This window comes from Capra hircus, chromosome 11 (assembly GCF_001704415.2).
Source record: "Capra hircus breed San Clemente chromosome 11, ASM170441v1, whole genome shotgun sequence".
Lineage (NCBI taxonomy): Eukaryota > Metazoa > Chordata > Mammalia > Artiodactyla > Bovidae > Capra > Capra hircus.
Genome location: NC_030818.1, coordinates 97,203,269 through 97,219,567, shown reverse-complemented (window position 1 = coordinate 97,219,567; position 16,299 = coordinate 97,203,269).

Below are 16,299 nucleotides of genomic sequence, written 5' to 3'. Positions count from 1 at the left end.
AAAGTTATTGTAAACCCAATTTTAAAATGAGAAAAGGATCCGAATCCAAATGCCAATAAGCATGTGGAAAGATGCTCAATATAATTAGCCATCAGAAAAATGTAAATCAAAACCACAATAACCTCATGCACACGCATGAGGATGCCTGTAACAAATGAGATGGACAATAACAAGGGCTGGTGAGGAGGTGGAGAAACTGGAACCCTCAAACACTGTTTGTGGAACTATAAAATGATGCAACCGCTTTATAAAACAGTACCTTAAAAGGTAAACGTAGGGTTACCATATGACCCAACGATTCCTATGTATATACCCAAGAAAAATGAAAGCACATGTCCATGTAAAAAACTGGTACACAAATGTTCATAATATCCAAAAAGTAGAAATAACCCAGTGTCCATTAACTGATGAATGGATAAATAAAATGTGGTATATCCATACAACAGAATATAAAAAGAAATGAAATACTGATACATCAATTAACATGGATGAACCTTGAAGCCATGCAAAGTCAAAAAAGCAGATCACATATGATTCCATTTATATAAAATGTTCAGAATAGGCAAATCTATATAGTGAGAGAACAGATTGGTGGCTTGGTGGGGGGTGGTGCAAGAATTGAAGGTAATGGCTAAGGCAGGTGGACTTTATTTTTGAGATAATGAAAATATACTAAAATTAGTGATTGCACAACTCTGTGAATATACTAAAAGCCATTGCATTGTATACTTTATATGCATGAATTATATAGTATATGAATTTATCTATAATAGTAAAGCTATTATTACATGTTATCAGAAGCTCTGGTCAGTCATGTCGCTGTCATGCTCAAACACCATGTAACAGGATGTAGACAAGATCCTGACTGCATCTGCTGGGATTCAGATCACCTACAGTGAAAGTCTGATGTGCTGGTGGAATAAGCGGGCTCTCAATGAAGGGGAAGGAACTTTTGAGCTAGGGGAGGAAAGGAGGGCCGGAAAAATCACCAAGGCCAGGCCAGCTGCCTCCGCATAGGCTTGTATGTCATGCAGAGTGAAGTTTTGGGACAGTTCAAGCAGATGTTTTCATTAGAGCTGCTGATCAACAAGGAAGTTGTATCAACAGACTCTAGGGTGGCCCCCCGGAGAAGGCAATGGCGCCCCACTCCAGTACTCTTGCCTGGAAGATCCCATGGATAGAGGAACCTGGTGGGCTGCCATCTATGGGGTCGCAGAGTTGGACACTACTGAAGCGACTTAGCAGCAGCAGCAGTGTAGCCCCCATAATCCTCACCTCACAAGTCCATGGGCTTGTGAGATCCTCTTCCCTGAATGTATGCAGAACCTGACTTACTTGCAATCAATAGAATAAGGCAAAGATTTTTCAGTGCTTGTAATTATGTTCAGTTCAGTTCAGTTGCTCAGTCGTGTCCGACTTTTTGCGACCCCATGAATCGCAGCACGCCAGGCCTCCCTGTCCATCACCAGCTCCCAGAGTTCACTCAAACTCATGTCCATCGAGTCCGTGATGCCATCCAGCCATCTCATCCTCTGTCATCCACTACTCCACTTGCCCCCAGTCCCTCCCAGCATCAGAGTCTTTTCCAATGAGTTAACTCTTCGCATGAGGTGGCCAAAGTACTGGAGTTTCAGCTTTAGCATCATTCCTTCCAAAGAACACCCAGGACTGATCTCCTTTAGAATGGAATGGTTGGATCTCCTTGCAGTCCAAGGGATTCTCAAGAGTCTTCTCCAACACCACAGTTCAAAAGCATCAATTCTTCGGCGCTCAGCTATCTTCAAAGTCCAACTCTCACATCCATACATGACTCCTGGAAAAACCATAGACGTGACTAGACGGACCTTTATTGGCAAAGTAATGTCCCTGCTTTTCAATATGCTATCTAGGTTGGTCATAACTTTCCTTCCAAAGAGTAAGTGTCTTTTAATTTCATGGCTGCAATCACCATTTGCAGTGATTTTGGAGCCCAGAAAAATAAAGTCTGACACTGTTTCCCCTTCTATTTGCCATGAAGTGATTGGACCAGATGCCATGATCTTAGTTTCTGAATGTTGAGCTTTAAGCCAACTTTCTCACTCTCCTCTTTCACTTTCATCAAGAGGCTCTGTAATTCTTCACTTTCTGCCATAAGGGTGGTGTCATCTGCACATCTGAGATTATTGATATTTCTCCTGGCAATCTTGATTCCAGCTTGTGCTTCATCCAGCCCAGAGTTTTTCATGATGTACTCTGCATATAAGTTAAATAAGCAGGGTGACAATATACAGCCTTGACGTACTCCTTTTCCTATTTGGAACCAGTCTGTTGTTCCATGTCCTGTTCTAACTGTTGCTTCCTGATCTGCATACAGATTTCTCAAGAGGCAGGTCAGGTGGTCTGGTATTCCCATCTCCTTCAGAATTTTCCACAGGGTGTTGTGATCCACACAGTCAAAGGTTTTGGCATAGTCAAGAAAGCAGAAATAGATGTTTTTCTGGAACTCTCTTGCTTTCTCAATGATCCAGTGGATGTTGGCAATTTGATCTCTGGTTACTCTGCCTTTTCTGAAACCAACTTGAACATCTGGAAGATCACAGTTCACATATTGCTGAAGCCTGGCTTGGAGAGTTTTGAGCATTACTTTACTAGCGTGTGAGATGAGTGCAATTGTGTGGTAGTCTGAGCATTCTTTGGCATTGCCTTTCTTTGGGATTGGAATGAAAACTGACCTTTTCCAGTCCTGTGGCCACTGCTGAGTTTTCCAAATTTGCTGGCATACTGAGTGCAGCACTTTCACAGCATCATCTTTCAGGATTTGAAACAGCTCCACTGGAATTCCATCACCTCCACTAGCTTTGTTCATAGTGATGCTTCCTAAGGCCCACTTGACTTCACATTCCAGGATGTCTGGCTCTAGGTGAGTGATCACACCCTCGTGATTTTCTGGGTCCTGAAGATCTTTTTTGTACAGTTCTTCTTTGTATTCTTGCTACGTCTTCTTAATATCTTCTGCTTCTGTCAGAAGATATTAAGATAATCGTTAACAGCGAGAGTGAGAGCCAGTGTCCTGGAGGTAGCTTACAAAGAGGCTCTGATCACCTGAGGAAGAGAAAGGAAAGACACATTGAATGGTAGGCCGAAAACTGGATTGTTAGTCCAGAGCTCCAGAGATGTCTGACTGCTCAGCCAAGGAAAGTCTGCTTAGTGAAGGTCAGAGTCCTGGTGGGGAAAACCGGGGACACTGAGTAATGGAGTGTAGACATTTGGATGGATGTTTCTGAGGATATTGCCTCTTCAACATGCAGTTCAGGCCCCTCTGGGCTTGGACACTTTTCCTTAGTAAGGACTGGAGCTACCACTGTGCTTACTGGTTCTACAGAAGGCCTTCCCTGCAGACAACAACTGCTCCTGCCTGCAGTGTTGTCCCAACCTCCTCTCCACATGGCCAGGCTGATAACCAGAGTTAAATTCCAACATAATCTGTCTGTTGATGCCCAGGGCCTGATAAGGCAAGAAATAGATGATATGCCTAAAGGATGCAAGAATTAGCCAACATGTACGGGTAGGAGCCAGGAGAATACCTCCTAGGGTTGAATTTTGAGAGTGCTTGATCAAGGAAGCTGGAATGTAAGACCAGATAAACAAGAATTTATTGACTTTGGGATATTTTCTCAGGACATGGGATTTAATGCCCTAACAAGGACTCAAGCTACTGGAATGGCTCTTAGAAGCCTGGGGAACGGTGGGGGGGTGGGGGGGGCGGGTGGAAGTGACCAATTCTCAGCAAAGTGGAAATACCTGAGTTGCCCTGGAAGATGGTAAAAGGAGTGGCTGTGCTGAGATGAACATACACTCAATCCTCATTATTCATGGTCTTCATATTTGTGAATTAGGCTGTTACTAAAATTTATTTGCAATTGAGAATCAACACTCGTAGCACTGTCAAGGTCATTTGCAGATGGGCAAAAATCTGAGTCACCCAATATGTGTCTGGGCAGAGGTCAAACGAGGTAACACTGCCTTCGTGTTTAGCTCTCACACTGTAAACAACTGTCCCTTTCACAGTCTATTTAGTGCCACGTTTTTCACATTTTTGGTACTCTTTCGTGGTGGTTTTGCTGTCTAAAGTAACCCCCAGGAATAGTGCTGAAGTGCTGTCCAGGGTTCTAAGCACAGGAAGGCTTGATGTGCCTTACTGAGAAAGTGATGTGTTAGATGAACTTGGCTCAGGCATGAGATACAGTCCTGCTGGTCTTGTCTTTCCTGTGAACAGATCACCAGTATTTATCATATAAAGTGCCTTTAAACAGAAAGACATAAAACAAGGATATGTACTGACTAGTTGGCAAAAATATTGTGACCAGTGACTCAAAAAGAACCTAACTCTGTGTTTCCCTTAGGAGCAGTGGTTCAGTCAGTATTCACTAACTTAAATGTCCTCAGTGACTTTATAGGGCATAACCCTTGAGAGTAATAGATCAACTATACCTCTCAGAAGTAAAGTCTATTAACCCTTCTGGCAAGGAATGCTGAGAAATGTAGTTCTCATAAGTATCCAGACCCTGGGATAGAGGGGAGGGTATAGAAGAAACAGGGAATGGTTCTAAGTTGCTGCAAACAAGCCAGTACAGTAGGTTAAACCATCAGACATTTAAAAAATGTTAATGGTTGCCTTGTTGTTGTTGCTGTTCAGCTGCTAAGTCATGCCCGACTCTTTGCAACCCTGTGGACTGCAGCACGCCAGGCTCCCCTGCCCTTCCCTGTCTCCCAGAGCCTGCTCAGATTCACGTCCATTCAGTCGGCGATGCTATCTAACCATCTCGTGTTTGCCTTAAGGTTTCCAGTATTACAATAATTATTCAGAGTCTATCTCCAAATAATATTACATCATTTCTCAGGCAGAGTAAGGACCTAATGACCCTGAGGAAACATGTAATGATGGAAGGAAGCAGTTCTGGTTCCCAAAGCTGAAGGGACAAAGGAAAGTAAAGGTTCTCATCACCAATTAACTGTGTGGGAAGGGGTGTGGTTTTTTGCACACCAACTGGCATTTCTCCAACACCATCCAGGTGTCCTACAGTACAACTCAGTTCTGATCCTGTCTATCCAGAGATAGCATTGAATCCCACAGGTTAAGGGATCAGTCTCACAGGAATGTTCCCCAACTTCAGCCACCATCAAAAGCCCAGATTGTTACCTGCTTCTGACTCAGTGCAGTTCAGTCTCTCAGTCATGTCCGACTCTTTGCGACCCCATGAACTGCAGCACGCCAGGCCTCCCTGTCCATCACCAACTCCTGGAGTTCACTCAGACTCACGTCCATCGAGTCTGTGATGCCATCCAGCCATCTCATCCTCTGTCATCTCCTTTTCCTCCTGCCCCCAATCCCTCCCAGCATCAGAGTCTTTTCCAATAAGTCAACTCTTCGCATGAGGTGCCCAAAGTACTGGAGCTTCAGCTTTAGCATCATTCCTTCCAAAGAAATCCCAGGGTTGATCTCCTTCAGAATGGACTGGTTGGATCTCCTTGCAGTCCAAGGGACTCTCAAGAGTCTTCTCCAACACCACAGTTCAAAAGCATCAATTCTTTGGCGCTCAGCCTTCTTCACAGTCCAACTCTCACATCCATACATGACCACAGGAAAAACCATAGACGTGACTAGGCAGACCTTAGTCGGCAAAGTAATGTCTCTGCTTTTGAATATACTATCTAGGTTGGTCATAACTTTTCTTCCAAGGAGTAAGCGTCTTTTAATTTCATGGCTGCAGTCACCATCTGCAGTGATTTTGGAGCCCCAAAAAATAAAGTCTGACACTGTTTCTACTGTTTCCCCATCTATTTCCCATGAAGTGATGGGACCAGATGCCATGATCTTTGTTTTCTGAATGTTGAGCTTTAAGCCAACTTTTTCACTCTCCTCTTTCACTTTCATCAAGAGGCTTTTTAGCTCCTCTTCACTTTCTGCCATAAGGGTGGTGTCATCTGCATATCTGAGGTGATTGATATTTCTCCTGGCAATCTTGATTCCAGCTTGTGTTTCTTCCAGTCCAGCATTTCTCATGATGTACTCTGTATATAAGTTAAATAAGCAGGGTGACAATATACAGTCTTGATGTACTCCGTTTACTATTTGGAACCAGTCTGTTGTTCCATGTCCAGTTCTAACTGTTGCTTCCTGACCTGCATACAGATTTCTCAAGAGGCAGGTTAAGTGATCTGGTATTCCCATCTGTTTCAGAATTTTCCACAGTTTATTGTGATCCACACAGTCAAAGGCTTTGGCATAGTCCATAAAGCAGAAATAGATGTTTTTCTGGAACTCTCTTGCTTTTTCCATGATCCAGCGGATGTTGGCAATTTGATCTCTGGTTCCTCTGCCTTTTCTAAAACCAGCTTGAACATCAGGAAGTTCACGGTTCATGTATTGCTGAAGCCTGGCTTGGAGAATTTTGAGCATTACTTTACTAGCATGTGAGAGGAGTGCAATTGTGTGGTAGTTTGAGCATTCTTTGGCATTGCCTTTCTTTGGAATTGGAATGAAAACTGACCTTTTCCAGTCCTGTGGCCACTGCTGAGTTTTCCAAACTTGCTGGCATATTGAGTGCAGCACTTTCACAGCATCATCTTTCAGGATTTGAAACAGCTCCACTGGAATTCCATCACCTCCACTAGCTTTGTTCGTAGTGATGCTTTCTAAGGCCCACTTGACTTCACATTCCAAGATGTCTGGCTCTAGATGAGTGATCACATCATCATGATTATCTGGGTCGTGAAGATCTTTTTTGTATAGTTCTTCCGTGTATTCTTGCCACCTCTTCTTAATATCTTCTGCTTCTGTTAGGTCCAGACCATTTCTGTCCTTTATCGAGCCCATCTTTGCGTGAAATGTTCCCTTGGTATCTCTAATTTTCTAACTGGCTATAAATCAGAGGTTCCCACAACCCCCTCCTTGGGCTTGATTGATTTGCTAGAGTAGCTCACAAGAACTCAAGAAACCAATTTGCTCATGAGATTACCAGTTTACTTTAAAAGATATAGCCATTTGAAGAGATTCATAGGGCAAGGTCCTGAACAATGGAACTTCTGTCCTCGTGGAATTTGGGGCCTGCCATGGTAGCACATGGAAGCATTCTAGTTCCCTAACTTGTGAGTTCTCTGAACCCCACCCTTTTGGGGTTTCACGGAGGCTTCATTACATCAGCACCATGGATCAAATCATTGGCCATTGGTGACTGGTTCAGCCTCCAGTCATTTTTTCCTCCGAGGATTCCCAAAAGTCACCTTATTAATATACCAGTTGTGAATGTTATCATTATGATAACATGATGTCCACTTCATCTTTCATCTGTATGGCCCTGAAGCATTTTTTTCCCTCCAGGAACTGAAGGAAAGATACCAAATAGTTTCACAAAAGATGCTACAATTGTTCTAATTGCCTAGGAAATTCTAGAGTTTGTGGAGCTGTGAGCTAGGAACCATGGATGAAGATCAAATATATATTTCCTATAAATTACAGTATCACAGAAAGTTTCTGAGTTATCAGAACCTAAGAGCCCAGTGAAGCTGATCCACAGAATCATGAGGAAATGAACTGATTATTGTTTTAAGGCACTAAGTTTGGGGATGGTTTGTTACGTGGCAATAGAAAACTGATACAAATATCTTCACACTCTGTGAGCATTCTGAGAGGTCAGTCTTCATATTTCTTCCCAAAGTCCTCTTGTGACCATCTTCCAATCCTTTTCTTTCAAATCCCTGACCATCTAACCCAAACTGTTAGTCATTGCCCATGAGTCTATGTATACCCGTACTTCTTGTCCACAGAAAAATGGGCAACCAGATGCATCATCCGCTGGGAGGATTTCTCTTTACACCATCTCTTGCGATGGCTGAGATTTTTCAGCAGTCCATCTCTAGTGGGTGCCGGCACAGGCAGTGTTCGAGGCTCTAAGTTTAGATCGATGTAGAGGAGGCCGTACAGCAGGATTAGGCTGTTACAGGTATGTAGTCACCTATTCATTGTTGTCGTTCAGTCGCTAAGTCATGTCCAACTCTTTGCGACCCCGTGGACTGCAGCACACCAGGCTCCTGTCTTTCACTATCTCTTGGAGTTTGCTCAAATTCAAATTCATTGAGCCACTGATGCTCTCTAACCGTCTCATCCTCTGTCACCACCTTCTCCTTTTGCCTTCAATCTTTCCTAGCATCAGGATCTTTTCCAATGAGCTGGCTCTTCACAGCTTCAGCGATGGATATTCAGGATTGATTTCCTTTGGGGTTGACTGGTTTGATCTCATTCAGGAGCGTCCTAATTCTAGACATCAGATCTTTAGTGACTGTGAGTCAGTGCTAGATTCAGACCCACTTGCCCTGTGTTCCAAAATCAGGTTTCTAGATGGGCCAGGCTGAGGGCTGCTCCAGACCTTGGTGGAGTCCCCAGTACTATCTATCCTGAAGCCCAGCTGGCTGACTTTCCCTTGATACAGACCTCAACATCTTCAGCAATATTCTCTATGAAAAAGCCTTTTTCAACTTTGGCATTTCTGTAATAGACACTCCATAAATGTTCACTGAACTGAGTTCTACTGCCTCCCCATGGCCACAAGGTAAAAATCCAAATTTGTTAGCTTGAAATAAAATATACTTGAAGATCTAGCTCCCTATTTATACTCATCTCCTAACAGTTAGCATTCACAAAACATTTACTATGATTCATCTAATCAAATATGTGATCTCATTCAAAAATATACATATCTACAGGTATAAAATACAGAGGTTAGTATGTACATGTTATTATGTAATATAATATCATATGCTGTATATACATTTGTGTACTTTAACCTAAGTCATCTCACACAATATATGTTCTTTTGTAAGTTGCTTTCCCACACTCACCAATATGTCATGGGTATTTCTCCATGCCTTAAAGGATATATACATTTATATCATCATTTTAGATGATTCTCTACAATAGCATTGTAGGAATGTATCAGAGTTACTGGTAGACATTATAAGGGCTTATAACTTTTCAGTATTATAATTAATACTGGGATGAATGATATTTATATTTATACATCTTCTGTTACTTGTTAGACTATCTTCTTAGGTTAAATTCTTTGAAATAGTACTACAGTGCCAAAGGGAATATACACTTAAAATTTTGAAGTGTGGTACCAACTACTATCTTCCAGGAATGTTATGCTGACTTAGAAAACCAACATCAGGGTGTGAGTGCCCAATTTTCCGCCACCGTCATCAATGCTGGGTATTGCCAACAGAATAATAGAAAAACAGTCTCTTGTTATTGCTTTGAGTGCTTTCTGCAGACTTAAAATATCTTTACTCTGTACATATCAGCCCTGAGTATTTCTTCTGTGGTTCTTTCTTTAGGTCCTTTCTCTTTTTAAAACTGGACCATTCACCTTTTTCTTAGTAATTTCAAAAAGCTCTTGTTCAATATGTTGCAAAATTTTTTCTTCTAAACCTGTAGTGTGTTTTCTTGTCTTGTTGTTTTGCTTTTATTGAACATATTTTACACTGTATATAGTCAAACCTTTCTTTTTTTCTTTAGGATTTCTTCTTTTTGGTCTAAAGAAAATCTTCCCCACTGCAAAAGCAAATAAATCATCACCTCCTTGTTTTAAAACTAATTTTCTCATGGGTTTATTTTTCTATAATTAACTATTTAATTCACCTGAATTTTGCTTCATGGTCTCCCTGCTCTTCGCTTAGCTGGGCCTCCTCACTCAGACTAAGTCTGTCCGGGTCCCCACTCCCTCCAGCAGGATATGGGTTCTCAAGGAAGCTCAGAATTACTCACAGGCAGTTTTAGCCTTAAGGCTGAAGTCTCTATTTACAGAAAGTATCCACTGGCTCCAACCAATGAATGCAATTTATATTCAATGCAGAAGCAGCAGCATTTGGATGCTTTTTTGCAGCACACCAGGACTGGCAACGTTCACGACACTGTGGTCCTTTTAGGGACAGTAGAAAGGAGTGGTTTCCTGAAATCAAGATCGGGCCACCTGAGTTCTGCCGTCCAAAGCCTGAGAGAGTGGTCATGTTAGTGCCCAGGGCAAATGTGCAGGATACCCTATCCTGGGTCCTCTGCCCTCCAAGAGTTTTCAAGGCTACCAGGCCCTGTTGCTGGCTCTCTCGGGGGAAGTCAGTGAGGCTCTAGCTATCCACACAGACTCCCAGGAAAGACACCACAAAATTCTTTCCAGGTGGGCTTAGGACAGTATATCCAGATAGCAACTGCCACTTGATAAAGGGAAACATTTCCACAAGGAAAAATCTTAAGCAGAAAGGCACTGGGATTACCTTCAGGGTGGAAGTCTCCAGTTGTTACCCGGACTGCAGCTGGTGGCAGGAGTCCCGGGAGCCCTATTCTGGGGAAAGAGGGACCATGCAGAAGAGGGAAAGAAGAGGACTAGCGGTTTAGTTATTGAACTGATAGCATCCGCATCCGACCACCAGCCTGGCCAGGGGCCAGCAGGCAGGAGGGAGTGAGTGAGGGCCCCTTGGGGAGGATGCAGTTGTGCTGAAAAGGGCAAAGAGGAAGTGGAGTGAAGCCAGCAACCAGACCGGTGCCTCCCCTCCCAAGGACAAGACATGCAAGACAGGAATGCCCTGGTCCGGCTGTGTTAGCACCAGCCCTTGTGAGGTTCAGACAGCCTGAGCACCCAGCTCGGGAGAGTCAGCAGGCCCAGGGAGAGCAGGTCATCAGAGACAGCGATGTGAGGCTTCCCGGGAAGTTCAGGTGCAAAGGTCCAGCCTCAGAGCCCACATCTACGAAATGAAAGGCAGCTTTTGATTCTCCCATTAATATTTAGAGAAGTAAAGGGAGAGAGTGAAGGAGCTGGGGAGTAAAACAAAAATCAAAACAAAAAACACAGCTGAAAGTAGCTCCAGGGACCCACATGTGTGATGAATGGAACATCTGGCAGAGACAGGCTAGTTAAACTAACAGTCCCACAAAAGCAATTCTTTTGCCAAAGACATGTTCTTCCAAGTTATGGATTCCTCAGTTCCAACAAAATTGTCAGAAACATGCCTCCTAATAATATTTGTTGAAGCCCTGAAGTGGAAGGAGGTGAGCAGACAGAAACAGGAAGACTGTTCCCACAGCCAGGACTCAAGAGAAAATAGCTCAGAGTCACTTTCAGCCTAGAGAAGCCCAAAGAGGGGGCTGGAGGGAGTCAGGGAGGCTGTGATCTGCAGAGTGGAACAGAGAGCCAAAGGGCCAACTCCAGCAAAGCAGTTTTGGGGCTCAGGATAAGGAAGGACTTTCTATTATAGAAAGTTGTTTGTCAAAGGGAGTCAGCCAGTTTCCACAAGCAAGTGGAAACTGGAGATTACTTACAAGGACTGGGATAGGAGTCCTCGTCCTGGGAGGCTTTCCCACTCTTAAGAGAGGGCAAGGGTGGGGAAGGGGGCGGAACTTGAAATGACTTATTCTCTGATTTGGACATTTTAAGAATTGTAAAAATATTTTTATTCTTTTTGGCTGTACTTGATCTTCATTGCTGGGTAGGCTTTTCCCTAGCTGTGGTGAGTGGGGGCTACTCTCTAGCTGCGGTGAGTAGGGGCTACTCTCTAGCTGCGGTGTGCAGGCTTCTCATTGCTGTGGCTTCTCTCGTTGGGGAACAGAGGCTATAGGGCACAAGAGCTTCCGCAGTTGCAGCTCCCAGCCTCTAGAGCACAGGCTCAAGAGTTGTGGCGCTTGAGCCCAGCTACTCTAAGGCACCTGACGGTGCTACACACACGCTTGCAGGATCCATCCTACCTCAAAGGCCCAGGCTACGCACAGCCACTAGTGGAGTCCAGGGGAGTCCAGGGAAAGACAACAGGGCAAATCTTGTGGCAGGACACAAAGAAGAGGCCCAAGGCTCACCAGTGCCAAGGCTGAAACTGAACAGCATTTATTTTTTTTTAGATTCAGGGTTTTTTTTTTTTTTTAACTTTGTGTGTGTGTGTGTGTGTGTGTGTGTGTGTGTTTTGACCCAGGCACACAGCAAAGCACCAAATCCTAATCACTGGACCACCAGGGAATTACCAAGACTTATTTATTTATTGGCCATGCTGTACGGCATGCGGGATCTTAGTTCCCCTGACCAGGGATCGAACCTGTGCCCCTTGCATTGGAAACACAGAGTCTTAACCACTGGATCGCCAAGGAAGTCCCCAAATGGGATGTTTTGAAGACATGTTTTGAGCGCCAGCAATCTTGCTGCCTCCACTACAAAGCAGGTGGGCTTGTCTGCATAGCCTCAGGGGGCAGCCTGATCAGCAGTGACACCCAGCTAGCTGCCCTGAACGAACAAACTGGGATGTCACTAGTCCTTAGAGGCCTTTGTTTTCCAGTCTTTCAGTCACGTTCGACTCTTGGCGACCCCATGGACTGCAGTGCACCAGGCTTCCCTGTCCTTCACTAGCTCTCAGAGTTTGCTCAAATTCATGTCTATTGAGTCAGTGATGCCAGCCAACCATCTCATCCTCTGTCGCCCCCTTCTCCTTTTGCCTTCAATCTTTTCCAGCATCAAGGTCTTTTCCAATAAGTTGCCTCTTTGCATCAAGTAGCCAAGGTATTGGAGCTTTAGCATCAGTCCTTCCAATGAGTATTCAGGTTTGATTTCCTTTAGGATTGACTGGTATGAACTCCTTGCAGTCCAAGGGACTCTCAAGAGTTTTCTCCAACACCACCGTTCAAAAGCATCCATTCTTCAGTGCTCAGCCGTCTATATGGTCCAGCTCTCACAGCCAGTCTGATCAGATTCAAGGGCTCCTTTAGGACAGAGGCAGGAACAGAGAAGCCCTAGTAAATGACCTCCTAGAAAGATGAGGTGAGGGGCACCTGTTTGCTATCTGAGTTGGAAAGAGATGCAATTCTGTCTCTACAGACTTGAGCAGGGTGCCCCGTGCGTGACTGCATTATAATCCACTGTTAATTTAAGCACATACCTCCCCCCTCAACTGCCACTGTAGAATCGTAGCATGTTCTCGACCAATGAAAGCTAGAGCAGCAAGCTTTATTGTACACCTATCATTGAGAAGAGCAGTCACTCAGGGAGCATTACCCAGCATTACCCCAAGAGGGTAGGTTCTGCAACACTGGTTTCCTCTGAGGTGGCCTCCTTCGGCCATTTACTTTGTATTTTGAACTTTGGAGCCCTGTTTGCTGACCAGAATTATGCTAGTTAGGCCTGCCTTGCTGAACAAAAGGAAAATGTCACAGAAATATTTAATTATGAGTCACCGAGGCTTGATGGGTTTTCAAGGAAACGGTCCAGGGATTGGTGGGTACTGACATGGTAAAGGATATCACAGACATCCCTGAAGCCAGGTGGGGAGAATTATGAATTATAAGTGGAAGAAACCTAAATGAGCACAGATCGTGACTTCAGGACAAAAAATGGCCAGCGACTGCCAATGCCTCTGCTGGCAAGGCAGCTCAATGCTGTCTACATCACATCTGCTCCAGCTCAGTTTATCTGCTTCAGGTTGTTGTTGTTCAGTTGTTCACACGCCTCTGACTCTTTTGTGACCTCATGGACTGCAGCACACCAGGATGCCCTGTCCTTCACCATCTCTTGGAGTTTGCTCAAACTCATGTCCGTTGAGTTGGTGATGCCATCCAACCATCTCATCTTCTGTCGCCCCCTTCTCCTCCTGCTCTCTCTTTCCCGGCATCAGGGTCTTTTCCAGTAAGTCGGCTCTGCTTCAGGTGGTGTTCCCATTTCCAGGACCATGTCCCCTTGGGTTTATTCCTTCGACTCTGCTGAGAGGCTTGCTCAATTCTTCATGTTGGGCAACTTTTTCAGCCTTGTTGCTGTTGCTGTTTAGTGGCTGTGTTGTGTCCAACTCTTTGCAACCCCATGGACTGTAGCCTGCCAGGTTCCTCTGCCCATGGGATTTCCCAGGCAGGAATACTGAAGTGGGTTGCCATTTCCTTCTCCAGGGGATCTTCCCAGACCAGGGGTCAAGCCTGCGTCTCCTGCTTGGCAGGTGGATTCTTTACCACTGAGCCACTGGGGAAGCCCGAAAGGGAAAAAGCAAACCTGCAGAAGCCACCGCCTCACAACTTTACCTGAGCCATGAGTCCAACTCCATCGGTTTTTAGACAAACTGCAGGAAAAGAGGTTGTTTGGCAAAGGTATGGCTAAAAGCTAGACCTCCAGATTCCCAGAAGACAATGCACTTTCTCCATCACGCCCTTAATACTTGTGGGGTCCCCACCTGGCAAGGAAGCCAGTTCCTAGGTGACTTCTTACACCAACTGCAGTTGCACTGCCCACTTGACTGTAAAGGTGAGAACCTGTTTTACAGCAAGGAACTCAGCTCTATCAGCACAGAAGCCAAGTTTCATCCTGGCCCGCTTCCCAGTCCCACTGTCCTGCTTGACCCTCCCAGAATATGTGTGTTTGCTCATTCATTCAATCCCAACTGCGCCTGCTGGGGTTCCAGGCCATGTGCTGAGGGCTATACAGGTAAGGGAACGGCCCAGGATCCTTGCTGTCATGGAGCTTGCAGGCTAGGAGAAACATTAATTGAATCATCTCACTAATCAATATACAATTACCAATTTTTTCAGAGCAATGAATTATGCTAAAGGGCAGGAAGAACACAGCTCAATGAAGGACTCTGTTAAAGGGGCCTGACCTAGAAGGGCTGCTGCAGGGGAGGGAGGGAGGGCTGAGCTAAAACTGCGGAGGAGGAGTTATTTGGCTTTGAGGAAGAAGACCTGTTACAAAACGCAAGTCTGTGGACCAAATGACGGAGTGTGGAGTAGTGAAAGTGAAGGCCACTCAGTCGTGTCCAACTCTTTGCGACCCCATGGACTACACAGTAGTCCTGAATTCTCCAGGCCAGAATACTGGAGTGGGTAGCCTTTCCTTTCTCCAGGGGATCATCCCAACCCAGGGATCGAACCCAGGTTTCCGGCATTGCAGGTGGATTCTTTACCAGCTGAGCTGCAAGGGTAGCCTAAGAATACTGAAGTGGGTAGCCCATCCCGTCTCCAGCGGGATCTTCCCAACCCAGGAATCAAACCAGGGTCTCCTGCAACGCAGGCGGATTCTTTACCAACTGAGCTATCATGGAAGCCTATGCGGAGCAGAGAAAGATTTACTTTAGGGCCAAGCAGGGAGAATGGGTGGCTCGTGTTCAAAAACTTCCAACTTCCCTAAAGATTTTTAGGCAAAATTTGAGTGGGGGTGGGGGCTGCAGGGTGTGTGATTTCTTTCTGATTGGTTGGTGCTGACATGGTGGTGCTCAGCCTGAAGTCCTCCACTTGGGTGGGGACCTTAGCTCCCACGGAACTGAAAGGTATATATTGTTATGTGTATTCCTAGAGGAACCAGAACCCTTAGTAGCTGCACTGGTTTCTTGACGGCTCCTGTTACTGCAATCCTTCCCTTAAGTGATTGGCAACGTTTGAATCTGCACTTTGGTGTTTGCAGACAGTCTTGGAGGCTGAAACCTTCTTCCTGCAAACAAGAAACGGGGGGACACGGAAAGGCTTCTGTACCCAGGAGGGCCCCACAGGGTCTCATTGGGTTTCAGATAGCTGTGTTAAGAGAAACACTGACTGAAATCGCCCACCCTGGCCAGGCACCATAGAAACCACTTGTGTGTTATTTAAGGACAGGAGGTCCTGATAAGGAACGGGGAACTAACAAGCCACCATCAACAGGAAGAATTGAGGAAAGGTCCAAAGTACATGCCATGTGCCCTACCACCTTCCAGAATCCTTCTCACTGGAATCCATCTTGGCTGGGCAATGTGTGCACCACCAAGAAGGACCCTGAGTCAGAATGATTGGCCGGAGACAACCAGGAAACTAATCCCATCACCATAAAACTTGAGACAGCAAGCCACACGGCAGAACAGTTCTGGTTCCCTTACCCTGCGGTTCTCCACCAGGGTGCCCCTTCCCAATAAAGTCTCTTGCTTTGGCAGCACGTGTATCTCCTCAGACAACTCATTTCCAGTGTTAGACAAGGGCCCACTCCCGGGCCCTAGAAGGGGTCCCCCTTCCTGCAACAGCTGGAGGCAGCAGACAGAGTGTGTGCACCTCCAAGCTCTGTGCTGGGAGTGGCCATTTCCTACTTCTGTGGGAAGATGGGGAAAGAGTTCAGCAGAGATCCCGGGTGCAGACCTCAGCCCCCTGGCAATCCAGTGTCTGCCACACGTGAGAGAGATCAGAGAGATATCTGCTTCTTTCTCCTCTTTCCAGCACTACAGTGGTACAAGAGCTTCTTATGAAATTCTAACCTTTCAAAACCAGTGGTTACAGAAACTGTGACACCAGCGGAT